Source organism: Felis catus, chromosome B1 (assembly GCF_018350175.1).
Source record: "Felis catus isolate Fca126 chromosome B1, F.catus_Fca126_mat1.0, whole genome shotgun sequence".
Classification (NCBI taxonomy): Eukaryota; Metazoa; Chordata; class Mammalia; order Carnivora; family Felidae; genus Felis; species Felis catus.
Genome location: NC_058371.1, coordinates 13,101,710 through 13,129,195, shown reverse-complemented (window position 1 = coordinate 13,129,195; position 27,486 = coordinate 13,101,710). Strand labels below are relative to the sequence as shown.

Here is a 27,486-nt window from a genome sequence, read left to right as displayed (position 1 = left end):
AACAATAATAGGCACTTTTATTCATTTCAAGGTTAACTTAGTAAATTAGCTTTTGCATACATCCCATTCTTTAAGACTTAAAACTTTGTAAGAATATATATATATATATGTATTACATATATATATACATATATGTATATATGTATATGTATATACATATATACATATATGTATATATGTATATATGTATATATGTACATATATGTATATACATATATATACATATATATATGTATACATATATATGTATATATATATATGTATATATACATATATATGTGTATATATATATATAACCGAAATGCCTTTATATTTCTTTTATAGTTAACCTATTACTAACAAATATGTGCTGGGTATTTACATGAAAAATTCCCTCTCCATGACTTTAATTGCACCTCTTGTTATGGAATTTGAAAAAATATTCATTAATTGGCAAGGTGATTTCTGTGTCAATCCCTGTCCTAGGTGCTAAGATCCCACATTGGCATATGCTATGAATGTCTCCTTACAAGAGGGAAATGCTATCATACAGATATCAGAAAGTAGAAGTGAAAAAAGACAGAAAGACATTAACAAGGACTTGATTTTTCACTGAGTCTGTACAAGCCATTTCTTAATTAAAAAACAAAAAAACCAAAAACAAACAAACAAAAAAAACTTTTGGTTTTGAATCTCCAAAACATGACATTCATTGAGTTGTAAGGCATATGTTTTCCAATTACATGCAAAAAAAAGGAAAGTTTATGAATTGTTTTGTTCTTTTGAGAACACTGTGTTAGCTGTATGTTTTATAACTGGGGGTATTTTACTGGCAGTAGTATATGATATTACATTTGCTGAATTAGATTTCCTTTCTAAAGCTTACTAAATATCTAAACATCAAGTTAATAATACCTTTTCCAATACACTCCATTTAGTACTACAACCTGGAATGACTTTCCAAATCTTTGTATGTCAATTTCTATGCCAATAAAATGGTAGATCGATACCTGATATCATTTTCTCACAATAGTTTTGGAGAAAAGAATATTAATATCAGCTAATCTTAATGTTTTATTTTATTTAATGAAAAAAAAATAATCTTTACACTCAACGTGGGGCTCAAACTCACAACCCCAGGATAGAGAGTTGCAAGTTTTACTGACTGAGCCAGCTAGGTGCCCCTGAATGTTCTAAAATAGTAGTTTCATAGTGCTCGTCAGACTCTACAGATTCTTATGTTAATCACACATAGGAAAACGTACTATTAAGGCCCTTGAAGTCATTGCTGAGAATTGAATTAAAGATGTGACAGGTGGCCCATAATTTTACCTAACTGTCAATTAAATGGACTCTATATGCCCTGTGACTAAGTCTGCCCTCAAACGTCAGTGAGTGCCCAGTGGTCCTAATGCCCTGCAACCTACTGGCCTGAAATAATTAATGTGCCTCCCTAAGCAATCTACTTCCTGTCAGAGCATGGCTAGGGCACTGAGAATAGAGTCCAGTGAGGTAGAGGATCGTTTTTCATTAATTTTGATTTTTTCCCATTGTTACAGGTGCTTTGAATATTAAGTCTTGGCCTGATCGGCCACTCATGCTGTTATGATTTAGCCATTTTTCACTCTTCCCCCTCATGACATATAAAAATGGAAAGAAATGACATTTAAGTGTATATGCTTTTCTGGTTGTAGAATCAAGACACTTGGGATTACTGTTTCACATCGTGCTGTATCTTTCAAAATGTTTGCTGAGGGACCGTTCTCAGCAATGTGCATATTGGGCTAATAGACTTGTGGCACTATTAATGGATGATGTTATTAGAAAAATATGAAAAAGCCAAAGACAGAAGCCCTTTGTAAAACCAAGCAGGACGCTCAGCAAAAACTCTGTCTTTAAATGTCTTCATATAGCTGTATCTTTTAAAAATGCAACACTCTTTAAAATGATGTTGTTTCACCTTATACACAAAAGCCTTCGCTTCAAAAGCCTTTGATTAATTTGAGTACAATCAAGGGCATACGAGATAGCTGTCATTTAGTGAGCCAAAGCAGTCCAATGCCAACTGCAATAAACCCATCAAGCTGTCATCGAGTCAAGCTGTGAGAAAGAGGACGATTACAAGCAATGGTTTCCTTCAGTGGTTTCATAATTTCAATTTTTTTTGTTACATTTCCAGATTTCCAATAGTTATAGTAAGAATGCTTGAGTAGAGAAATATTTTCCCCAGGAGTTACTATCAACAACTTAGTGTATTGGTTTTTTTCCCCACCATTGATTCAAGTATCGGAGCTCATCAGGCAAGAAATATTGTGATTACAAGTCATACATAAATTATTTAAAGGGATCCAGCCAATCAAAACAGAGATCTAAGTGACTATTTTTCTCTTGATGCCTTTGTGACTCCTACTCAAAAAGCAAATTTCTGATTGATAGAATAGTTTTGAAGTTACTTCAAAAAGGCCATTCTGTTGGATGGGAGGAGGGTCTCGGTATGAATGGTTCACATACTTCAACAATAACTCTTTTATGACAACTTTACAGAGGAGAGAGAGAAAAAGACACCAAAATAACACCAAGCAGGGGAGTAAGGAGGAGGGGGTGGGGGGGGGGAGACAGTGATGGAAGACAAGGCATGTAATTGAGGCTCATCCCTATAAAAAAGAGACTCAGGTATTTGGTGCTTCCTCACTTATTCTGATTCTGGCTAAAGAAAGTAATCACTGTTGACTAACCTGTTACCCAAACACTCTTATTCAGTAGACAGCTTTGGCTCATGCCTTCCCAATATTTAGCACTACATAGACAAAGTCACCATGTTGCTTGACTTCATACTTGGAAGATCACCTCTAAGAGGCAAAATGCTAATTGCTTCTCACCTACCTCAATTAATACCTCTACTGCCCCTTGAGATTTTTTTCTTTTCTTCTCTTCTCTTTTCTTTCTTTCTTTTTCTTTCTTTCTTTCTTTCTTTCTTTCTTTCTTTCTTTCTTTCTTTCTTTCTTTCTTTCTCTCTCTCTCTCTCTCTCTCTCTCTCTCTTTCTCTCTCTTTCTTTCTTTCTTTACCTTTTCTTAGATGGTATACGTTCTGCCTCAATATTTACACACAACGATATGCCCATACTCTAAGGAAACCTAATAATCATAGGACAATTCATTGTATATAGAATTAAGGGAAATATATTTTCTTGAAACGCATTGGAGGGCTAGCACTCCCTCTTTTATTTCCCAAATTTAAACACAGAAAATCTGGAAATTCCCAAGAGCTCAAGTTGTCCTCCAAAACTGCCAGCAGTAGATGCCTTACACGCAAAAGTGCATTAAAGAAAATCATTCCCTTCTCCTCAGAGGTCATCCTGCAAATGTCATACTACACAGTTCTCCTATGTTAGGCAGTATAACAAGGAGAGAAAGCTGCATCTCCTAAATTAGGGCATCAGTGGAAAAGTGAAAAACTATGTCAAACTATCATTCTGAAAAACATGGAGAATGAGTAGACTAGCTTGAGGAAGTTTTTATTTGTACGATAGTTTTTGCAAGGGGCCAATTTGACAAATACACTGAGTCTGGAAATTACAAAAATGTGGGGATTACAAATATCAGTGACACTCGGTGTCTTCCTTTAAATCAACCTCTCCCTTTAAAAGCTCATAATAGAGTATAAAATTCCCCATTTTTGTGACTTTAAATATTTCTCACACACATGTGCGCACACACACACAGACACACACACACACCAATCAATTATGCAGTCTCTATTGCAAAGTTGGAGGATTTTGAAGTATCAAAAAGAAACAAGAGGTAATAAACTCATGATTAAGGCATTTAGCTTGGCAAGTGATTTATCTCTTTCCCTTTATCTGCTTAGGGCTTTTATTTCACTGTGTGAGCAAATTTTCACTGACAAGTAATTTTTGGAGAACAGCCGGAAGTGGGGGGTAGAGGGAGGGAGAAAGAAAGATTTGCTAAGATATCAAAGGCTTGAAGAAGAAAAAAAAAATCTGATAGAGTGACATTTATTGTTTCAAAATAATACACCTTCTCCAGGTTCCTGTTCATTTACCAAAGAAAAGCTCTCCTGATTTTCAGCTCTCATTATACGATGGGGCGTGTAGAGTAATTCTGACCAAAATAATTTTCTGTACGAGATGTATAAAAGTAATTCTGAGCAAAAAATTCACCTAAATAGTAGAAACATTATCTTTTTTTGCGCTGTGCTATCAAAGATTCTCCTGATGACACTACCGTGTAACTACGAATTCAACCAACAAAGGCTTGTATGCCATAGTTTTTTTTATGTGGAAACTCTGAAGTACTCTACACACGTGAGAAACTAGAATTTTCCATGGGCATTTCGCCAAATCTTCTGAGTAATTTACACATAGTAGGCCTTCAAGAGATGAATCTCATTAAATTGATTTATCATGGTAGTCTTCATAAGTGATTTTTGTTTCAACACACACATATGCTACTCCTTTTAAGCTCTTTGTAAAACAGCTGTCTAACTCTCATGTGGAAACTGCTTCTTGGCAAATAGAAGAAGGCTGCCGCAAATCGGTAAATTGTGCCACAAATTCATTTATTCATTCAATTTATAAATATTTACTCAGTGTTCACGAGTACTAAGCACTCTGCTAGGTGTGGTGGCATTTTAAAGAATAATTAAGACAGAGTTGTGTCTTCAAGGAATCTAATTATAGACGAAGGATGGTAATGTGGGATATGAGATGAGAACAGTGACAAGATCCCAAAGGGAATTCAAGGGAGAAGAGATGATTTCCTTCTAGCACATTCTTGGAGGACTCTAAGGAGCCAGTGACATTTCAGCTGGGCCTGGAGGGATGGGCGGGGGAAGGGAATTCCTGGATAATACCTGGTTCCGATGTGGTGAGTAAAACCACTGAGGGAAGAAAACACAGAGTTTATTCGAAGAACAGAAGGGTGTTCAGTTTAGCCAGTGTGAGAGATGAAAGAAGGGAAGTGATAGGTGGCAAGCCCACGACCATCGCTCTACACACTGCCATCTATCTGTGGCTGGACTGGACCAATGTGAATTTCCTCAGGGAACAGTCTATAGGACTAACAGGCCTGCCCGACCTGAAACCTGAAACAAAGATGACAATGTTATGGCCATTTGTATTCCATTTTGTCTTTAAGGCTTTTTTTTTTTTTTTAAAGTTTATTTATTTTGAGAGATAGAGCACATACTTGAGCTGGGGAGGGGCAGAGAGAGAGGCAGCGTGAGGGGGGGGAGGGGCAGGGAGAGAATCCCAAGCAGGCTCCAGGCTGTCTGCACAAAGCCCAATGTGAGGCTTGAACCCACGAACTGTGAGATCATGACCGAGCCAAAACCAAGAATCGGACACTTAACCGACTGAGCCACCTAAGCGCCCCCTTTTTTTCTTCAAGGTTTTAAAATATGCATTTATATCTATTTTTGGAATCTGGGTTGTGTTGAATAGGGTATAAGATTCTACAGGAAAGAAGAATCTAAAAAAGGCAATGATATAAAATACAGAAAAGAAAAACATGATCCACTTAACTGCAGATGCTGACAGTGGCATTCAAGAAAAATGATAATGATAATGATTATATAATGATAATGATAATAATAATAATAATAATAATAATAATAACAACAACTCAAACACCCTGTTGTCCAGCTCTGGCACATAAGAAAGGGATATTATTCCATAGGACAACACCCCAAGGTTCCCATTAGAACATAAAAATATTTATAGCAGTGGTGTTTTTGCCACGGGATTGCATGTTTTCCTGGCAAGTATTTAACTTACGCTTTGTGAACAATGGCACGTCGTATAATCAAAGCTGATGTTGAGGACTAAGTGCATTTTGTCCCAAACAACTGTTTTTAGAACATTTGTAGTTAATAGCACTTGTTACCACTAATCATGGCAACCAAGGAAATATGAAATGTTTATAGACTTAATCTATTGTGAAAGTTTCTGAAGTAAAAATAGCCCAAATTATTGGTATATTCTACTTCTTAATTTAATAAGACTAACATTTGTTTCCCCCATTAATCAAAAACTAAGTTGTATTGTTCTGGGAAATAAATCACTTGACCACTTCCTTACCATTCTACATGAAAAGCACAACCAGTGGTAGTGATCTCAGAGTTATGAGTTATAAGCCACTCCAGCCTTCTCTAGAAGCCCCACACTGCTGCTGGACAACTTGTACACCACAAATCCAGATAGTCTCACGTCCACTAGGTACAAAGACGGATAAAACCCATTTTAATAAGTGTGCTTTATATAAAAAGTAACTTGCTCATGAACTGGATTCATCAATCGATATTTTTTCAGTATTGCTATTAGTAGAGGCTGGATTAAAAAAAACACACACACACATTATTCCAAATTGCATTTTTGTTGATGCAAATTCTAGGAATCACAGTTATTTCTAGATGGCATATGTGATTCTCCAGGGAAAATTACAAACTATCTCAATAGAGTATGAATGAAATTATAGCATATCTTTTCTCAATGGTGAGGGAAGTGCATTGGCAAAAAACTGCCTCCTCTTTTGTCTGTGTTCTTTCTCCTTTGTGAGGGCTGAAATATATTGCATAAGAAATGGGACTTTGTTTCTATGAACTTCTAAATCATTTTTTTTAATGTATACATGTGAAATTAGTAGCTGGATGTCATTTTGGATGGGACTAGACAGATTTGGAGTGGAAATAACTTGAGAATGGACAGACCCATCATGCAGGGGGGTGGTTTGGATAGATCTGGAAGGTAGTTCCAGAAGGGAATACCGCCAGGTGTGCAACTGACATCAGAAGGAATCTCATGGTAGGTGACAACAGGTACAACAAGGTAGGAAGGTACTGTGTTGGAGAGGTCCTTCAATGGCTGCCATAATGGGCAAGTGGAAATACAGAGCCAGATGATCGTCGTTAAAGGTAAATCCTAGTAACAGGTAGAGAAGACCTAACCATGGATAGAGAAGTTTAAGGAATAAGACTCAGGGTTCAGCCAGAGGAAGAGAACCAGCAGGAGACATAAACTAAGAGATTTATCACAAGGAACTGTCATATTATGTTACTGTGGGAGCTGGTTACGCAAGTCCAAGTTCCGGGGTCCCGTCAGGAAGGGAACGACCGAGCACAAACTGACACAGCAGTCCACCCACAAAGCTTCTCCTGGGAAGTCTCAAGTCTACTTTTAAGCCTTTCAACTGATTGACACAGGACCACCCAGGTTATCTAGGATAATCCCCCATACTTAGAGGAGATGATTATGGACTTTAATCACATCTACAAAATCCCTTCACAGTATTGCCTAGATTAGTGTATGAATCAGTAACTGGGGAGCATAATCTAGCCAAAACTCATAGTCACAATTCTTTTCTGGAGAACTGGGAAAGGCAAGGTGGGCTATCCCAATCCTGGAGAAATAGCCCAGCTAAGCTAAATTAGAAACTAATATAGGACTTTTTACTAAGTCTGTTGAGTTAAGGAGAAAGTTCCTGAAGCTAGAAAATGAAGACAGAAGGTCAACAACCAGATATCAAGACCAAAGAGATCAGCAACAAATCACCAAAAAACCACGAAAGGCATAAAACACCAGCCTATGAGAATCTTTGGTCCCTGAGTTTTTCTCTGTAGGTGTGGTTTAAAAAGTACAATCCATGGGGGCAAGGAGACCTTTAGGAGTGGGGCAGTAGATCTGAACCAGGGGCAATTTTGTGCCAACTCTGACATATACCTCCCATGTGAATGTTGGGCAAGATGCTTAACCTCTTGTAGCCTCAATAAACATGTCTATAAAATGAGAAAAATACCATTCTCAGACTGTTATTGAAAGAATTAGGGTTATTACCAGGTTAATGTTACTCTTACCTGAAGAAAACAGCTCTGGCAAATAACACAGCCAACAGAGGATAAGACCGCAAATTAAGCAATGACACTACCAATGTGCAGAAGGGATCCAATTTTAGAAATATTTCTTGGAACCTATAAGACTTATTGGATGGAGAAATGGTTGGGAAGAAAGGAGAAGAGAAGCCAAGGATGACCACAGCGTATGGATGCTGTTACCAGGAACTGAGATATGAATTCACAATGAGGACAGATGGGGGGAGATGATGAATTCCCTTTCAGACACATAATGTCTTGGGTGCCTTCGGGACAGCTGGATGAAGATACATTGGGATGTTTATGTTTTACAAGCCCCTTCCACATGTTTTGTTTGATGTGAACGATCTGGTGACACAACCTGGCTTTATTCCCTATATTACTTAGATGAGGAAACTGAGGCTCAGAGAGAGTAAATGAATTATTCAAGACCATAAAGACTGTAAAGGGTAGCTATTCTCCTTGACTCCAACTCTCAATAACAGATTTTAAAAAGGAATTTTCCAGGTGTGATAGTGGCAAATAGGTGAGGGATAGGGGTTTGTTTTAACCACTTTGTTTGTGAGGGGTTTCACCTGCTCCTCCAAGGTTGCAGAGGTTTAGGGAGAGTGGAACATTTAGGAGGACTCAGGGGATGAGTCCAGCCAAGATACGTTGAGAGGTCAGTATGGATTGGTGAGGACACTGTAAGTGGAAACACTTTATAGATCATTAACCCCAGGAACAAAGGGAATAGGAGAAACTTGAATCAAAAATATTAGCACGCACTGCCAATTCAAAAAAATTTGCAATGAAGATAAGTCATCTGTGAAATGATAATGCAAATCAATGGAAAGATATGAATGAACAAATTTTGATTTACTTGTAACTTTTTAGGAATGCATTTACTGAGATACATTTTAATCTCAGAACATTGATGTTATTTCATTCCGATAGCAGTATAGAGCATGCTGTTCTGAGGAAGAACTTTGAAAAGGCTGGGTATTCACAGGTTTGTTTTTCACAGTTGAAATGTTTAAGACTTATTTTTGGACGTGAGACACATATTCAAAAGTGCACTGAAGAGACAAGTTTGATTTCTAATTTAGATTTTCTGGATCTGAGTTTCTCAAATTTTCATTTAAGCACCCTCCCCGCCCCCCGCCATCTAGTTCCTGGGAGAATGACCAACTTTGGTACCGGGATGGGGGTGTGTAGTCAGAGCACCTTTCCCTCCTAGAGAGGACATCTTTAAGATTCCAGGTCACAATTCAAAGAAGAGATGAACTACATTTCTAATAATCTTCCATATTCTCCTAACATCTTCACTATTCAAGTTGACTGCATTTTGGGGGGTAAGTAATTTTTATTTTGTTGGTATATGTTCATTAGGCTTTCATGTCACTGCCAGAGTTGAAAGTTGCATTCCCTGAACATTTGACCCCAGTGCCTTCTGGATCTCTGGTTATGCCTCTTTAATTTATACCCATAATTAGATATGTTTTCTTATCTTCCCTAATTAGGTGTTTGTCTTATTGTGTAGGTCTTTTCAGGATTTAATTACGCTTTCTACTCTTTTTGTTTATTCCATTAGTGTCATTGAGTTTCTCTTAGGTCTTTTTTCTTTGTACTTTTGTCCTTTCTAAATTTTTGTACTTTGCCTGCTTTTAAAATTCCCCCTCCCTCTCTCCCATCTTTCCTTATTCCATCCCTTCCTCCTTCCCTGTCTCCCTCCCTCCCTCCCTCCCTCCCTCCCTCCCTTCCTTCCTTCCTTCCTTCCTTCCTTCCTTCCTTCCTTCCTTCCTTCCTTCCTTTTCCTTCCTTCCTTCCTTCCTTCCTTCCTTCCTTCCTTCCTTCCTTCCTTCCCTATCTTACTTTTTCTTCTCTTTTCTCTTATGCTTCTCATCTGATTACAAATGCTGCTAGGGCCCAAATTTTTCATATGAGAATAATGCCAAGATATTTGGGGGGAGGTCACCTTTCTATAAATTTTTGGTAATTTTATCTGATCATGACACAGAAAGTTGCCCATATAAAACCTCTACTTTAAAAAAAATGTGCTAAGGCTAATTTTTGCCAAATAAACAATGGATTTTTGTGATTGTTTCATGTAAATGTACACATATATACATTAAAAAACATATATTTAAAGACCTTTTTATTTGAGTTCTGCATATATCTATTTAATAAAGTTTATTAGTTATCTTGTTCAATTCTTCTATGTCATTACTTTTTTTTTTGTCTACTTGATCTTTCAATTCAGAAAGATGTATATTCAAAAATGGTCACAAAGCTTCTGTTTTTATCAAGTTCTCCTTGCATTTCTAATTTTTTTCTGTTTCCTAAGGATTTTGGTCCATGCTGGCTTATGGCCAGTATTTTAAGTTTTGTCTTCAAAATTTTTTTAATGTTTATTTATTATTGAGAGACAGAGAGAGAGAGAGAGAGAGAGAGAGACAGAGCATGAGCATGGGAGGGGCAGAGACAGGAGAAGACACAGAATCCAAAATGAGCTCTAGGCTCTGAGCTGTCAGCACAGAGCCTGACGTGGGGCTCGAACTCACAAACTGTGAGATCATGACCTGAGCTGAAGTTGGACGCCTGAGCCACCCAGGTGCCCCTAGTTTTGTCTTTTAATTGCATATTATGTTGTATCTTTTCCTAACACCCTCTGTCTTGAAGTCTGTTATTCCCTGTGTATCATTAGTACTGCCACTCTTGCTTTCTTTTATGTCTAGTGTGCATTGCCTTTTCTTTAATTTCAGATTCTTTTATCACTCTGTTTTAAATGTATTTCCTATAAGCAGATAAAGCTGAAGTTTCTTTCTTAACCTGCTCTAAAGCATCTGCCTTTTAATGGGAGGTGTTCCTCTATGCAGGTGTTGTAGTAATTGAAATACTTCACTTTGCTCCTTCCATTTCTCTCTATGCTATTATATATTTTACTTTATAGTTCTTCTTCCTCAGTTTCTCAGGTTTCATCAATTTACTATTTTTTCTCCAGTTTTTCCTTTATGAGTTCGAAGTTCTCAATTTCTTTTCCCTTAAAGGTTGCTTTCCCCTCCCCAACACTCATGCAGACTCATATTTATCTACTGTTCTTTGAAAACAAAATATTAACTATTCTTCTCGACTCCTACCACCTCCGTGAGACGAAGCTTGTAGAATCTTCTCTCTTTCCTTTCTTCCCACCCTTATATTCCCCCCAGGAGAGAAACCCCAAAATTGTAGGTGTTTTTGAAATTTTTTTTGGTACTTCTTTCTTACATCGATTCCTGTTTCATTTTCTGGAATACCACTTATAGACATTTTGGTATTGCTGGGTCTCACTTCCTGTTCTCTTATTTCTTCCTTCATGTTTTCATTTGTGCACACTGGATCTGGGCTTAAGATAAAAAAGTACCTTTCTTCAAGTGCACTAATGTGGATGTTAATGCTATCTTTCTCTTCTTCAACCGACCTATTGGATTTTTAAGTCATAACATTCATGTGTGATTTATGTCTTGTTTTGCTATCCGGTTGTTGTGTTTGGTAATGTGTTTGATTTTTAATTGCTAATATTATGACACCCATGTGCCCACAAGCCCAGCATTTGCGGGACATGGGAAAGGCAGAGAAATTAGCATTCAGAGTGAAGAGAGAGTGAAATGTTAAGGCCCAGACACTACTTCCCAGAATCTTCTCTATGTGATGCTTTTGAAGGCACACACAAAAGTGATCTTTCAAAAGGACCTTCTGTTAGGGTTGATCTCTCTGTAAATATAAATTACGAGCACAACAAAATTTGACCATGTAGGTGCTGAAGTACCAATCAGGTCGATATAAACAATGAGTTACAGTTTTCCTAGAGTTAAAAGCAGCATTGGAAACAAAAAAAACTAATATTTTATTCATGTTAGTTTTTTATCCTTAGAACAATAACTAGAAATTCTGTATTTTTTCTTTAGGATATTGAAAAAAGCAGTATTTCTATAGGTCTTATTATATCTCAAAGTTAATAAAAGCCACCAGCTCTATGGAAAAATTCTTAGGACACTTTAATTTAGCCAAACTGGTTGGTCTCATTTATGTCATTTTGACCTAGATCTCTTGGTTCCTACTGGCCAGAATGAACAGACAATAAACAAACAAACAAACAAACAAAAAGGGGTTCACTCCAGCTTCATGCATTATTTTTAAGGGAAAAGAAATCAACCATCATCAAAAACAATATTTGTCCTGAGCATTAAACATTCATGTTTAATCACCCCCACCTAGTTTTCTGAGAATCCACAAGTAATTCACAGTCCACATATTTATGACAATGAAATCCACAGTATTCTGTAGACCAGCTTAACTCATAACTCATTTTCTTGACTTTGAAAGTACTTTCAGAACTTTTGCATAAATTTATTCCCAGAGAACTTTTTGGCCAAAACGTTGGAACTAGTGTATCTAGGAAGATATAGCCTTAATTATCACTTCTGTGGGGCATAATTGAGACGAACTATATGATGCATTTTTTCAATGCTCTCTGAAACAGGTATAAATAACACATGTAACAGTAGATGTGTGTGAAATATTCACAAGACACATAAATAAGAATAATTAGAAAGAAAGGTATTCAACTCTCGGGGTTGAAAAATAGCCTGTCAAATGATTCTTTCAATTTTGAAGGCTGTTATCTCTAAAATATTCTGTGGTGCATATTCATATAGTTATAGGAAGGACATTTGGTTTGGCAGACAAATTACTTGAGTCAAAATAATCCAACCTACTCCAAATTCCTAACTGCTTGCTGCATATCCCCATATGGTGCTTTTGCCAGCCTTCCAAAATGAAGTCATCCAAATTTGGATACATTTTCTTCTAACCTCTCTTTCCTCATCACTCATCCTTCCTCTAGCAGTCTCTCTCTATGTTGGTAATACCATCTAGTCACCCAGACTGGAAAAGCTGGAAACCCACCTCATCTTCCTGCATTCTTTAATTCCAACCACACAGGACCACTTGCCTGTCCCTGAACATCCTAAATTCCCGGCTTTGTGTACATTGCTCATTAACCTGAGATTTATCCGATTTTTTTTTTCCTTGAGGAAATGCTGCTCCTTGTTCAAGTCTTACGTCCAATGCCACTGCCCCTGGGTTGGCATTTTTGAGTTGTCTAATCAAAATGAACAATTCTGTCCCCTATATTTCAGGCACCCTTGTCAATGCATTGTAACTCCTTCTGCCCACATCTTCTTCATTTCACACGTCTCTCTCTTATGGGATCATAAGCTGCAGTGTCTAAGGGTTGGGTCTCAATGAGCTTTTGATTCTCAAAGCCTAAGTACACAGCCTTATGTGTGTCACATAAGAATCAGCAGGTGCCAACATGTGCCAGCAGCCGGATTTCTGGTGTCTTTTGCAACAATCTTGCATATAGCTGTCCTTGTTATTCTCGTTTCAGAGTTGCAGATGCTGAAGTACACAGTTTAAGTAGCTTGCCAGAAGTCAAGTTACTAGTAAATAAACCAAGTGATTTTGAACTTGCTTCTGTCTGACTTTAAAGGGCACTGCGTCTCTGCCGCACTCCACAATCACGGATCCCGTGCTTGTTTTCTTTCATATGAATTATCCTATCTCGCCCACTGCCCCTTCCGCTGAGCAGGGTTATGGAGTCCCTGGAAGTTATTTACTTTTTCTTGATCCTTCTTTGTATCAGTTTCCTATTGCTGCTGTAACAAACTACTCCAAACTCCATAGCTTAAGACAACAGAAATTTATTATCTTAGAGTTCTGGAGGTTCAAAATCCAAAATGAATTTTAAGAAGCTGATTCCTTCTGGAAGTGCCAGGGGACATTCTGTTCCTCGCCTCCTCTAGCTTCCATAGGATAATGGCCATGTCACTCTAGTCACTGCTTTGTCAAAACGTGGCCTTCTGTTGACTCTGACCTTCCTGCCTCCCTTTTAACAAGAACCCTTCTGATTACACTGTAGCCACTTGCATAATCCAGGATAATCTCTCCATTTTCAGATTCTTACTTTAATCACATCTGCAAAATCCTTTTTGCAAATTCCTGGGATTATTGCATGGACGCCTTTGGGGGTTATTACTCAACCTACCACATCTTTATAATTAAAATATGTGTTAGTAAAAGAATATCTTTCTTCAGTATATTAGTGCAGGAAGCTAATTGGTCAATAATAAGGTTGAATCAGGAATTTCTAGTTCTGTAAGTAGCATGATACAACACACAATTGAGGCAAGTGGCCACAAACAGAGACACTTGCTTAAACAGACACCTAAACGCTGGATAATTGTGGAATGTTACCTAAGTACTATTGACTCTATAAAATTCGAAATCAACTTGACACTACTCATGGCTGTAAGTGGTCAAAAAACTCGAGAGCCATTATGTTTTAGAAAATAAATGCATGCTATTTAATCCTTTGTGCTCTGGAGTGGTGCTTTTGGAATTTAAAGAAATGTCCTATGGTCAAAATTCCCCACATCAATGCTCACCTTTCCCGTAAGTACACGTATTGTGTTTCTAACTTTGGCTCTTACTCATCGGAACGGTAAAATGGCTCTCTCTATGTTCGTTCTTTGTTAGCTTCTTCAAGTGAACTAATCATTGGAGCCACTCATGTGATAGACTGGCAGTTAAAAGACTCAAATGTCAAGATGTTTTTATCAGTCACATCAACAGTAACTTTCAGACTGAATAGTTCTCTGGTTTATGTCAAATCTTTGGTGTGGATTTTTTTTTTCCTTCCTCAAATAGAAACTGCTTAGATGCTAATATAAACTAGCTCGTCCAAATGCTCACCCATCCCATCTACAATACCTTTCCCCTGTTGGTGAAAAAGGATGATGGGACACATTATCTTGTTGCTGATGAACGCCCATTAGCCTTGAGAAGCAAATATAACCCCTGTGTGCATCTGCCATGTGATTGTAATAGAATTCCATTTTGTGGCTTGTGAAAAAAAGAAGTGTTTTAGAGCCAATCTACGTGTGTTTTCAAATTTCATACCAACACACATTCAGTTTCTGGGCTGCTCACTTGCTTGCTGGTGTGAATCCCATTTTCACATGCAATTTCTTTATGAATTAAAGGGAATATGTAGGCAGACTTCTAGCTGTTGAGGAAAATAAATTTCTATATTTCCAGCATGTGCCTTGCTGTGGATGCAGGACAAAATACATAGCTAGACCTCTCAGAGCACCCGTGAGGCTTTAGTTTTAAAGTTTGATTATAGAAAGTAATATTCTTCTCCATGCCTTCCAACCTCGATGATTCCATTAATTTTTTTCTTTACTATTTAAATATTGCTCTGCTCTATAATCAGTAATATAATGACCTATCTGAAATGCCATATGTCGTCAAACTATTTGCCAGCACAAACCTACTTGAGGCCCATTATTTACCGACAGCAGCGTGCACTCGAATAAACAGACGTCGTCGCCTATATGCTCCAATCCATGAACATCTGTGAATGAAGAGCTACAGCGCATTGATTTTGCTATGGTCCCTCGCTACAATGTAGGTGGTGCTGCACCAGCTTACAATCTCCATGCCGTGCTGCAGTTTAGAAAGAAAAAAAATCGTTATCTGGAAACCTCTCAAATCAACAGAAATGTGATCAATTTTTTATCTGTGGTTAGGCAGTGGAAGTCAGTGGCGGATTTTCTGTCCTCAATACTCTCGTCCTCTTGTTAAAATATTTAGGGAGCCCCCATGGGAAATACTATACCTAGACTGAACCTGTTTACATTAGGAAGTGAAAAATCTGCTCTTTGTATCCTGTTAACCACAGAAGCATTCTTGTCCTCCTAGAATCACTTTCCCTGGGGGATTCTGGGGTAGAGCTCTCCTCTGGTTACTGAACACCCTTTTACCACACGACTGAAGCCAGAGGAACTTATTACTTCAACCTCGATTGTTATTTGAATTCAGCATACAATTTTACACCACGTAACTTCAGCTCCCGATCGAGTGGGGACACACTGATGTGACATCAAGCAGTATTCTCAATAGTGTTCTTTTGATGATTACGAAAGGAAAACACCACTATACTGAAAAATATGATAAAAGCATCCCCATGATTGGCCACACGTCTTAGGTGAGTAACCGTCACATTTAAGAAATATTTGCTTTTGATGTTCGTTTACCCATTTACTCCCACGTATTAAGGATACGCAAGTGTTTAAACATAGTCACAGGGATGTGAGGGTGATGGATTTACATCTTCTCTTATCCAGGAGCTTACTAGGTGAAACTCTTATCTAGTAAGAGGAAAGGGACATGTTTACAAATAACTATATTGCAGGGCGGGGGATGGCAAATGCCATAATAGAGTTATAAGTGAAGAACTATCAGTTTTATGGGATAGGGTATCTTCGGAAGAAGAATGGGAATCACACAAGGTTTTATGAAGGAGGGGTGTTTGTGATAAAGTAAGTAAACACTGACTAATCATTGAGGAGTACCTACACTGTGTGGCTGGCAGCGCTGGACAAGAGGGAGTCCAGCAGGGGAGAAAGGTCTTAAATAAGATTTGAACCAAAAAGTAATGAATTGCAAACAGGATAAGTCTACGAGGAATCATAAGGTTTGATGAGCCGTAGAATCAGAGGCCCTAATTTAAGAATTCTCTGATTATGTGGTAGTTAAGTTGGGTGTGGGGATAGAGGAGACTGATAGTGGAGTGGAAAGCAGGTTGGGTAGAATTAAGACCCACTGCGTCCCAAGACGCACGTACAAGATGACTGTCATGATCGCTGTAAACACAGCTCTTCGGGGCTTTAGTGGATCATGAAATTCATGACGAGGCATAAGAATTTAGGGTTCTGGAATGCAGGACTGGAAAGAGAGAAGAAAGTAAACTCTTCATTGCTAGTTCAGCTATAGGGCAGCACTATATCAGGTTTCGTACATTCATTACCTCACTTAATCTACAATTTTCTTATTTTACAGATGAGGGAAATAAGATTTGAGAAGTTGAATGACTTTCCTAAATGATACTGAAGGTACGTAATGGTTCCACTGGGGAGGGGTGAGAAAAACTTTCCGGAGGCTTTGTCCCAGGCTCCCATTTTTGACTTCTGTTACCCCAAGTACCTTTAAGGCAGTCTGAATTCGTTGAACACTCTCCAAGTCTCTGCCTTTCCTACATTTGTTTCAACCTCCCTGGGATGGTGTTTTCCTCTGTGTCTGCATTTCAAAATTGGGTTCATTCTAGAAGTCCCAGATCCACTGTCGCTTCCCCCGTGCAATCTGACCTAGTTGGAAGTAATTCCTCCCTTCCGCTGCTCGTCATGTCTGCTTCAGCCTTAATAATCCACATACTTCTGTTGATATATTCTTCACTTTTTCCCCTTGGATCATTATCTGTGTGTGTGTCTCCCTCCTCTGTAGAGCCGGATGGCGCAGACCCTGGATTGTATCCATCTATGCCAAAGCTCGCGACCAGCTGCAGACGGACGGCAGCCGCATTTTATTTCGACTCTGCGAAAATTTTTGTATTATTTGCCAATAATTCCACATAAAAACTCAAGATTTGCAGTTTCTCTGGAGAAGCAAAGCCTCAGCCATCGGCTGGAGTAGCCGGCTCCCCCATGATCCAGCTTCGTCTCCCGCCTCACCATTCCTTAATGTCTATTAATTGACCTTACTAGCCGGCCTGCAGGCATTCGAATTTGGGATGCTGGCTATAAAATTCCTACCGAATTTAACCAACGATTGTGTGTTGAGTTACTTCGTGCAGGACTGACTGTACAGTCAGATACAATTTGTCAAGGAGCCCTGTGAGGTCCTTACCTTCGTGTAATGGCGGTACCTTTAACTAGAGGGAGGGGAGCATGTAGGCAAGGGCTAATAGGATCTCTTTGTCCTCAGTCTAAACCTCAATTTCCAGTGTAAAGAAATATAAATGTATGTTAAGAGGGAAACGAAGGCTGGATAAACTCTTGATTGCATTAGCATAGCCTACTTGCTTTGTAACTTCTGGGATGTATGGGGTAAACATGAAGTCGGTGGCGGGGGGCAGGGGGGGGGACTGGATTCTGCCTGGTGGAGACTGCGTTGTAGATAGTTTGATACGGTAGAGTTAGCATGGCTTACATGCCTGGTATTTGTTTGAGACTCGGAATCTCTTACAAGGGCATGTAATAACTAGTTTTAGTGATGGACACTTGACAGTTTGGAATTCTTCCTAACACATATTTGTAATGAGGAAATGAGGATGTATTAATTCCTTGTGCTCCAACGTTATAAAAAGAACCTTTCTTCTAATGATATGCTCATCCAAATGGTTCAGATTTAACGCCATCCATTGGTGGATAAAGAAAGTAAATATAAACCGCCCGAAAATGGAGTCATGGTAGAAGGAATTAAGATGATTTCTTTCACATTCCTGTGTATTTAAAAAAAAAAATAATGTTTGTTTTTGAGAGAGACAGAGAGAGAGAGAGAGAGAGAGAGAGAGAGAGAGAGAGAGAGCAAGCAGGGGAGGGGCACAGCAGAGATGGAGACACAGAATCCCAAGCAGGCTCCGAGCTGTCAGCACAGAGCCTGACCCGGGGCTTGAACTGAAGTACCGTGAGATCATGACCTGAGCTGAAGACAGACGCTTAACCGACTGAGCCACCTAGGCGCCCCAACACTCCTGTGTATTAAGCACACTTTCCTGTCAAAAGATGAACTGAGGCATATTACATTTTTAAGTCTTTAAGAATTTGTCTGAGCAAAAACGGATTTGAATAGGGAAGCACCAAACCAAAAAGTGGTTAATGCTCCACTGATAGGAAGGAGGGGAAGACTCTCATCACAGGGAAGATACAGACGCAAAGTAAGGAAATGATTTGATCAGCTGCAGCTTATGTGTTCGCCATATTAGGAAAAGCCTATTTGGCTGTTTGTAATGGACTGTCTTTAGGCTTTTATTTCTAAACCTTGAGGCATTTGCAGGCTTAGCTTTTGGTTTGCTTAGGTGAGCCAGAGGTATTAGAACGACCTCAGTCTAATGGCTTCCCTGTTTAATTAATTTAACACCTCCATGCATAAAATGGAATGTAAGGCTTCTACATCATGTTTTTGAATCTTTGGGATCTCAGTGTTTTCTGGAAATATAACTATTAAGAGTTCAACTAATAAAAATAGGTAGCTAGAGCACCTGACTGGTGCTCACAAAGGTAGAAACAGATAATTAAATGTGAAAGATTAAAAAAAAAAAAAATCAACACAGCATGAGTACCTCACTGACAATGCAGAGACCAGGGGGAAAATGCATCAAGTCAGAGGCTCAAAAACAATATCAAAAGGGAAAACATGTTTGTGTTTTTGATCACGGAAAATTTGAAGTTTACTTTCCAACTCAAATCTAGTTATTCACAATAAACCTTTCCAACGTCTGATCCAAAGGCCTTTTTTTTTTTTCCTTTTCTTCTCTCAGACTATTTCTTGGCTCCAAAAACTGTGATCATGATAAGAAGTATTCTGTTACAAAGGGTCTTCTATGGACACAACAGATTTTATGGGCTGGAGGAGATTCCAGTGAGTGCAAAGTTATGGCAAAATCTTTATATCCTGTGAGGTTACATAATTCTTTCCGTAACGTCCCGGCTGCAGACATTTATATAACTTGTCCAGCTCCAGCACTGTCTCAGAGTTCATCTGGAAGGAACACAATGGCCGTAATAGTACCCATTAGAGCCGCTATTCCTCTCAATTGTAAAGACACAGCGAAATCGTGGGGCTGAAGCTGTGCCTTGATTGGCTGTTAAAGTGCGATCAATGAAAAGTATTTGCGCCATAATTTTATGACCACACAAGAAGAGGCCATCCTGGTGGTAAGTCAACATGTACATACCATCAAAACTGAAGTCACTTGGATAACTCAAGTAAATTTCCTTTAAAACAATCAGGTGCAATAGGCATCATATTAAAAACAAAAAAATCTGGGCGTTTTTCTGCCACCTGGTTAAAAAGAAATAACAGATGAACAAGGACAAAGCTTAAGTAAGAACAGTGACTTGTCTCTACTGCATCTCGTGATAAAGAAAACCAACGCTATTCTTCCCTTAATAGTAGATGAAAATGGCAAAGGGCCAGACAGTAAATATCTTAGGCTTTATGGGCCACATATGGTCATTGCTGTATATTCTTTTTCTTTTTCTCTTTTTCTTCCCCACAAGTCTTTAAGAAATGTGAAATCTAGGCATTCAGAAACAGACCATGGGCTATCCACTTGACTACAGGTTGCCACCCCCTGGTTTATATGAATGCTTACAGTTGTGGATTTTAATCAAAGTCTCTTTTGATCTCCTCTACACCACCTGTCCCCATCCACCCGGGAGCAATGATCCGGAGGGTATCTCTAGTGTTAGACCAATGCTTGGAAACAGCACTCAAGGTTATCTACATGAAGCATGGCTGGAAAAGAAATGTAGGCAATGGTACTTTTCTTATTGTGCTTATCTGCAGACTTTCTTGGCTTTGCACAACCCGTCACCGTTTATCTCTCTTAGCCTTGTAAAGCGTCTTAGAGAAGACAAAACAAATAGAAAAAAAAAAATCTTTCCAAAAGCCCACACAAGAGTTGAGAACACTCTCTTCCAGACATACACATACACATTACTTGATCACTGCTAATGACTGTGTGCCACGCCAGCCGGTCCACTATAATTACCTCGCTGTCGCTCATGTAACCTCGTACTATTTTGTCTCCCCTCTCAGCTGCTTCCCAACTCACCATAACACAATTACTTGGATACCTTGCTGTTATTTTCTCTTTGGAAGCAGTTGTATTTAAGAGGCATTTTTTTTCTTTCCCAGTATTGCTACACGGAGTTGCCACACCCTGGATATGCCATCTTACTTTTAACATTCAAGGAGCAGACCCACATTCTACTCATTACGGTAAAAGCAATGAAAGTAACATTGAGCGCCTACTATATGCTAGGTACTGTTCTAAGTGCTTGACATAAATAACGCATATAGTCTTCACAACAGCCTGAAGAGGTAGGTACTACTATTCTTTTCATTTTACAGAAAAGCAAGGGAGGGGCAGGGATTCAGTGATCGTCAGTTGAATTTTTCCCTCGATACCATACTATAGGTAAGTTATTCCAGTTCAAAGAAATTTCCCCAAAGCCCAATACTTACTCTGGGTGGGTTGGTGTTCTCCGTATGATTGTTTCCAAAATGATTTTGGCCAGAAGTTGTTCCACTAATGATCATGGTACAGCCTATACAGAATACATGTATATCCTGGTTCTATTGTTATAGGGCCCTGAGTCTGCAAACAGGTGCCTCCCATCTGAATCTAGTCCACACTGCTATTATTGCTATTGTTTTTCATTTTATTTTATTTTATTTTATTTTATTTTATTTTATTTTATTTTATTTTACTTTACTTTATTTTATTTTATTATCTTATCTTATCTTATCTTATCTTATCTTATCTTATCTTATTTCATTATAAGTTTTTATTTATTTTGAGAAAGAGAGAGAATGATAGGAGGAAGGGCCGGGAGACTAGGGGACCGAGGATTGAAGCAGGTTCCGTGCTGACAGCAGAGTCTCTGATGTGGGGCTCGAACTCGTGAACCGTGAAATCATGACCTGAGCCGAAGTTGGATGCTTAACAGACTGAGCCACCCAGGGGCCCCTCTTTATTTTATTTTTTAAGTGTTTGTTCATCTATTTAGTTATTTATTTAGAGAGCACAGGAGGAGGAACAGAGACAGAGGGAGAGAGAGAATCCCAAGCAGGCTCCACACTGTCAGCGCCGAGCCCGACCTGGGGCTCAGTCCCACACACCATGAGATCACGACCTGAGCCGCAAACGAGGGTCGAACGAACGCTCAACTGCCTGAGCCACCCGGGCACCCCCGTTGTTCTTTTTAATAAATACATAGATTCCACAGGATGAATCTTCATTTCTGGCTGTTCTTCAGTATCAGAAGATCTTGTGACCCTGGACTTACATTCTAGCAGAACCAAAATGGGCTCCATCTAATGCCTCTGTGGCAAGTGCTTTCTAGTTTGCCTGTCTCCACGGACCACCCTGCTCACTGGCATTATCTGCCTGGCTTTGGGACTTTTGAATTTGAGGCTAACAGACGTGCTGCTGCTGACTTGTTCACCTAAACAGGGCACATTGTGCTGTGATTCTTGTGGAAAATCTACAGACACAGTCAAAGCATGCCATGTCAGAGACTTGCATCCTAGCAGTATAATTTAACCCCCCCCCCCCCAAGCTTTCTTTTGTACTCATCTATTATTATCCCAGGCATTTACCAGCTAAGGACGCATTTGGCAGTGTCTTAATGTGCTAGGCTCTTTCCATTCCTTTGCTGTTTTGAATAGCTGTGTCAGCTTTTTATTGCTTACATGGCTTAGGTAATACACGTCGGTGGATATTTTCTGGTATATTTTATGAAAGTTTATAAAAGTAATTGTCAGGAATGATCAGGCTTTGATTAAATAAATATGCTATTGAGCAGTTAGGTACACAATTTAAATATGGCATGAATAATTTGTTACCATATCTGTCAACCTATTTCAATAGCTTTAAATTGTAGATACATTTGTGGGAGCAAACATCCTATTTTGCAAATTTGACAGCAATAGCTGTTTCCTGAATGTATTTGACATTATTTTCTACATTGTTTTATGCCAATCACACTTACTGCAAACTGCTTATTACTTTATTGCTGAAAACGGCAACATGTATTTACTTAGCTTTTTATTTTAGAATCAGCAGGCTATCACTTGCTTTATTAATCAGATCCAACCTTGAGGATTATAGCTACCAGTTTCAAGATTATATAATTGCTGCTGCTCAAAATCTGAGAAATCAGTAATGTACTTATACTCTCTCTCTTGAGGAATCATCGTTCCTAAGGATGTTGTATTTGGTATTGGGAAAAAGAGAGGCTTCCGATTTTTATATACATTGTATTCTATTCTCTACTCTGTATAATTTATATTCTATTGACAACAGTGCATAAGCGACTTTCTAAATTTTGTTTTAGTGGGTTATCCTCCCGACAAGAAGCAGGCTCACCTGTCTTTAAGCATCAGACTGTCTTCCTTTGGTTCTTACTATTTAGAAAGGTTTTCTTTTCTTGTATTTCCAGGGATCTCCCTGGCAGGCACTGTTACATTTCTTATAAAATTAAAACTACATTTGTTAACTCACACACCATTGTTTTTATTAGCCCCGCAGAAAAGTCAATATTTCTAATTTGTTGCCTCTGGATTTATGCCAGTCTTGATGTATAATAACAACCCAACAAGGCAACGTAATATACACTAACCCAAATCTATAAAGAAGGGAAATGAAAGTCAAAATAATAATAAAAAAAGAATTACTTGGGCACCAGAATGTGAAACGATCTGAAACAACAGTTACATCAGCCCGAATTGATTTCTGCTTGTGAAAAAGAATGCACCTTAAAACATGCAGAATTCAGCAGAGAAAGTAAATGTTTATTTAAGTTTTTCCTGTGAACTCTTAAGAGTCTTTTCCCAAGTACCGTGATACTATGCCAGCAGTGCTGGGAGAAGCCAGCTGGGGGCTCCAACTCAGCATCAGCTGTGGTTTGACTCAAACTGCTTCTCATGGCTGTGCCTCAATTTCCTCACTTGTAGACTGAAGGATTGGTTAAAGAACTAGCTTTTGAACAATCAGCTCCTAACTTCTACAATTTTGATACCTAAGAATAAAACAAAGAAAAAAACTGTGCACATGTCCTATTTGTTTTCAATGTTTACATATTTTTGAGAGGGGGGGGTGGGGGAAGAGAGAGAGAGAGAGAGAGAGAGAGAGAGAGAGAGAGAATCTGAAGCAGGCTCCAGGCTCTGAGCTGTCAGCACAGAGCCCGACACCGGGCTCGAACTCATGGACTGAGAGATCGTGACCTGAGCCAAGTCAGACACTTAACCAACTGAGCCACCCAGGCGCCCCATACACACATCCTATTTTAATATATGCTTTCACATATTCTTTTTAAGAGAGGAAAGGAAATGGGAAACAAAGAATAGTGGTAAAAGATGGAACAGTGAGAATTGCTAAAAAAAAAAAAATGTAGATTCTATCATCTACTTCTCCTATTTCCTATGTGGACTGTAAAAGGCTCTAAGAGAAAACACACAGAGCAAAGTGGTTCCCAATTTACCCCCAGAGTCACAGAACATAGGCGGGGTTACTGCCTCATAGTTCTGCCTCTTATGAAAACATCACGAAGGCCACCCTACGGTTGTGCCAGAGAGAAGCCTCCACACTACAGTATAACGTATGCCAATAACAGAACGCTCAGCGGCATCCCAGCTCTTGCTAGCGTTACTTCATTAAAAGTAAACGGGCACTGCAAAGCCTATGGCGATGAGCTGAAAACACATATTCAGACGCTTCAGATACAGCGTGTCTTCTCGCTTGTTCCCAGTCACCCCTGCAAACGTCACTTCTTAGTGCTCAGGAACTAAACACAAGGTTACAATTTGTTGTATATACTGTGAGGGGGGAAACACAGGCAGAGAGAGGGGGAGCGAAACATGCATTTTGATACATATATACATATATGTATCTGTTTAGCCGAAGGACTGAATTAGGCCCATGGAGTCTAACATACTGAACCAGAAATCAAAAGCAACCAGAGGGAAAAGGAGAGGAAGTAGAAGGTGGGTCAGCTTGGATCAAAGGGCAAGGAGTCCAAGACCCCTTCTCTGTTCTCCTGGGGTGCCCCTTTCACCATTATGTGCTAGGCACTCTTTTCTTTCCTGCAGTTCAACCCTTTGAAAGGGATGTTGACCATGGTGAGCAATGGGGTCACATCATCAGTAGCAAGGTAAGCTTCATAGAGTTCTTTTAGGATAGGGAGGAAGGGAGCAGGAAAAAAGAGGGAAAAAAGATAAAAACAGACTTACAAAGAAAAGGGGCGGGAACATAGTTTGAGACACTAAAGGCCCGTGGGGCTGTGCACTATGTGGCCCTGGGGGGGGAGGGCCCACACTCTGGCTCACTCAGCAAGACAGCTGAACACGTGGTAGTGCCTCCAACCCCTGCGCAGGATGGAGAAGTGGCCTGTGACACGCCCCCGTCCAACATCATCTCAAATGCAACAAACCCCAAAACTCCAACAGCCTAACTTCTGAAAATTACTTCACAGACATACAAAAGGCAGTTTCCAGACCTGCCCTTACGTGATGGAAAAATTCCTGAAGATTTAAAAGTCAGAGGGGAGGGGAGGGGGGATGGGCAAAATGGGTAGGGGGAGTGGGAGATACAGGCTTCCAGTTACGGAATGAATGAGTCGCAGAATGAAAGGCACAGCATAGGGAACATAACACAGTCAATGACAGGGTGGTAGCACTGTATGTGACAGCCGGGAGCCACACGTGTGGTGAGCACAGCATAATGTACACGCTTGTTGAACAACGACGTTGCATACCCGAAGCTGATGTAACCTTGTGTGTCAACAATATTGAAATTAAAAGGAAAAGATTTCACAGCGGATTAATATCTTTGAGTAAAACTAACTAGAGGGGTTCCAGAAGACTGGCCTTTTAGAAAGAATAACTATCACAGTTGTGGTCATCAGTTTGGGGTCACAGTTGTGGACATCAACACCCAATGTCTTTGGTCTAGATAGCTTCCGAACTGTTCATATTCTTCACTTTTTCGTTTTAAGTTTATTTATTTATTCTGAGAGAAAGACAGAGCGAGAGAGAGGGAGAGCGAGAAAGCAGGGGAGGGACCCAAGCAGGCTCTGCACTGACAGTGCGTAGTCCGATGCAGGGCTTGAACTTAACGAACCTGTGAGATCATGACCTGAGCTGAGATCAAGAGTCCGACGCTTAACTGACTGAGCTACCCAAGCGCCCCCAAACTTCTCATATTCTTGACTTGCTCCTACTGTGGGCAAATTCTTGAATTTGCTCCTACTGTGTGTCCAGGTTGTATCATATTTGAACCATTCCCTTGCTCCTCGTGATCAAGTAATTAGTAACCCTGTTGATGTGTTCCTGTTATCCCACTTTTCTAGTGCAAGAATGGATTCGTCTCTTTTCTTCTAACCTATTACAACAGACCTCAGTGTGATTCCCTCTGCCCAGAAGCTCTTCAGGCCAACGTCTACAAACCTAAGTCCTCTATGAGCTTCAGGGCCCTCCCCAATACTATCTCGTCCACGATTCTAGCTGAACCTGTAGCTGAAAGGAGGCTTTCTTCCACTGAACACCACCAATTTTCATTGGTGCCTTTCCTGGGTTATTCATCCCTTTCTATTTTGCTTGGTGGTATTTACAAATGTGCCCCCTAGTGGAAGGAGGGTACTTGTTTGAGTCATTTGTCAGATCTGCTTTGCTGAGGTCCTGGACAGAGTGACCAATATATTTCTGAAACATTCAGAAATGGATGCCTTTCTGTAAGGACTACATCATAGACGTTATTGACCTGTGGAGCATTTATGACAAGAAGAAACTGGAACTAATTACCGTTTTAGATTTGTATGTATGTAGGCATGTATGTTTGTAACCTCTACATCCAAATGAGGCTTGAACTCACAACCCTGAGATCAAGGGTCACAGGCTCCACCGACTACGGCGGCCAGGCACCCGGAACTAATTGCTGATCTAATATTAACAGACTCCTAATTCTTGATTCTCTCTGCTGCTGGCATTTGCATCTCTCTTTTGCCCATTATGACATGGAACCATTTCTGACTACTTCACTTCTTTCACTGCCCAAATCCAGTCAATCGCCAAAGACCCCCGATTCCATCCCGACCCTTTTCCTTCCCATATTCGGGCTTCCATCATCTTTTGTGTGGGTACTACACACAGGGGACTCCTCCTGGGTCTCCCATCTCCTGTGCTTTGCTCATTAAATCCAAGCTCTGCAGAGGTACCAACTTGACCTATCTAAGGTGCAAACCTAACCCGTGTCATGCCGAGGTCAGATTTTTCCACGGTTTCTTACCATCTAAAGTTATTTCTACATGGCATAAGGTACCTTCTTTGACTGGCACCTTGTCTACCTCTCCAAGTTCACTTCCAAATCCTATTCTTCACCCACGTGCCAAGCTGTTTATTACCTTGACTGTCATCTTACGCTTTCCTCTGTTTTGAGCGCCTGACAACAAATGGTCTACATATGGCTAAGTTCTATTCATTAAGAATCTTACCTTGTACAAAGCTATTCCTGTATACCTCCTATCCTCCATTCCTCAAGACTTCAGACTCCCATGAGGTCCTCTCAATGGCTTTCTTGTACACATATCCATCACTGCATCTATCCCATTTATTATAATTACCTGCCTAGAAATCTGTCGCCGGGTTCTTTGATGATATGCTTATGTCTTTGAATAGCTAAGACTCAGTGCTGTGCCTATACATAATAACTTACATAACAGGTGCTCAGTGATGTTTTGCCAAATGAATGAATGTTAATATGATATTGTATGAATATAAGCTGTCTAAACAGTGACAATCAAGCATGGCTTTTATTGTTGCGAACCAGCAAAAACTGATACAACTAACCTAAAATAACTAGAGAGAAGAGAAAATGAATATGGCTGAAACCAGCCTCACTGGGGTATTGGACTTTAAGGCAGGTGGACAGGAAGAGCTGAGACTGAAAATGTAGACAAGGGCCAGGTAGTGGTCAC

The 27,486-nt window shown here is 39.5% G+C and overlaps 1 protein-coding gene across 9 annotated transcripts in view; it reads right to left on the bottom strand.

The window, feature by feature from the left end:
- TENM3 (teneurin transmembrane protein 3) overlaps window positions 1-27,486 on the bottom strand; it is a 1,304,603-nt gene that overhangs the window by 916,990 nt on the left and 360,127 nt on the right. The window lies entirely within an intron of this gene.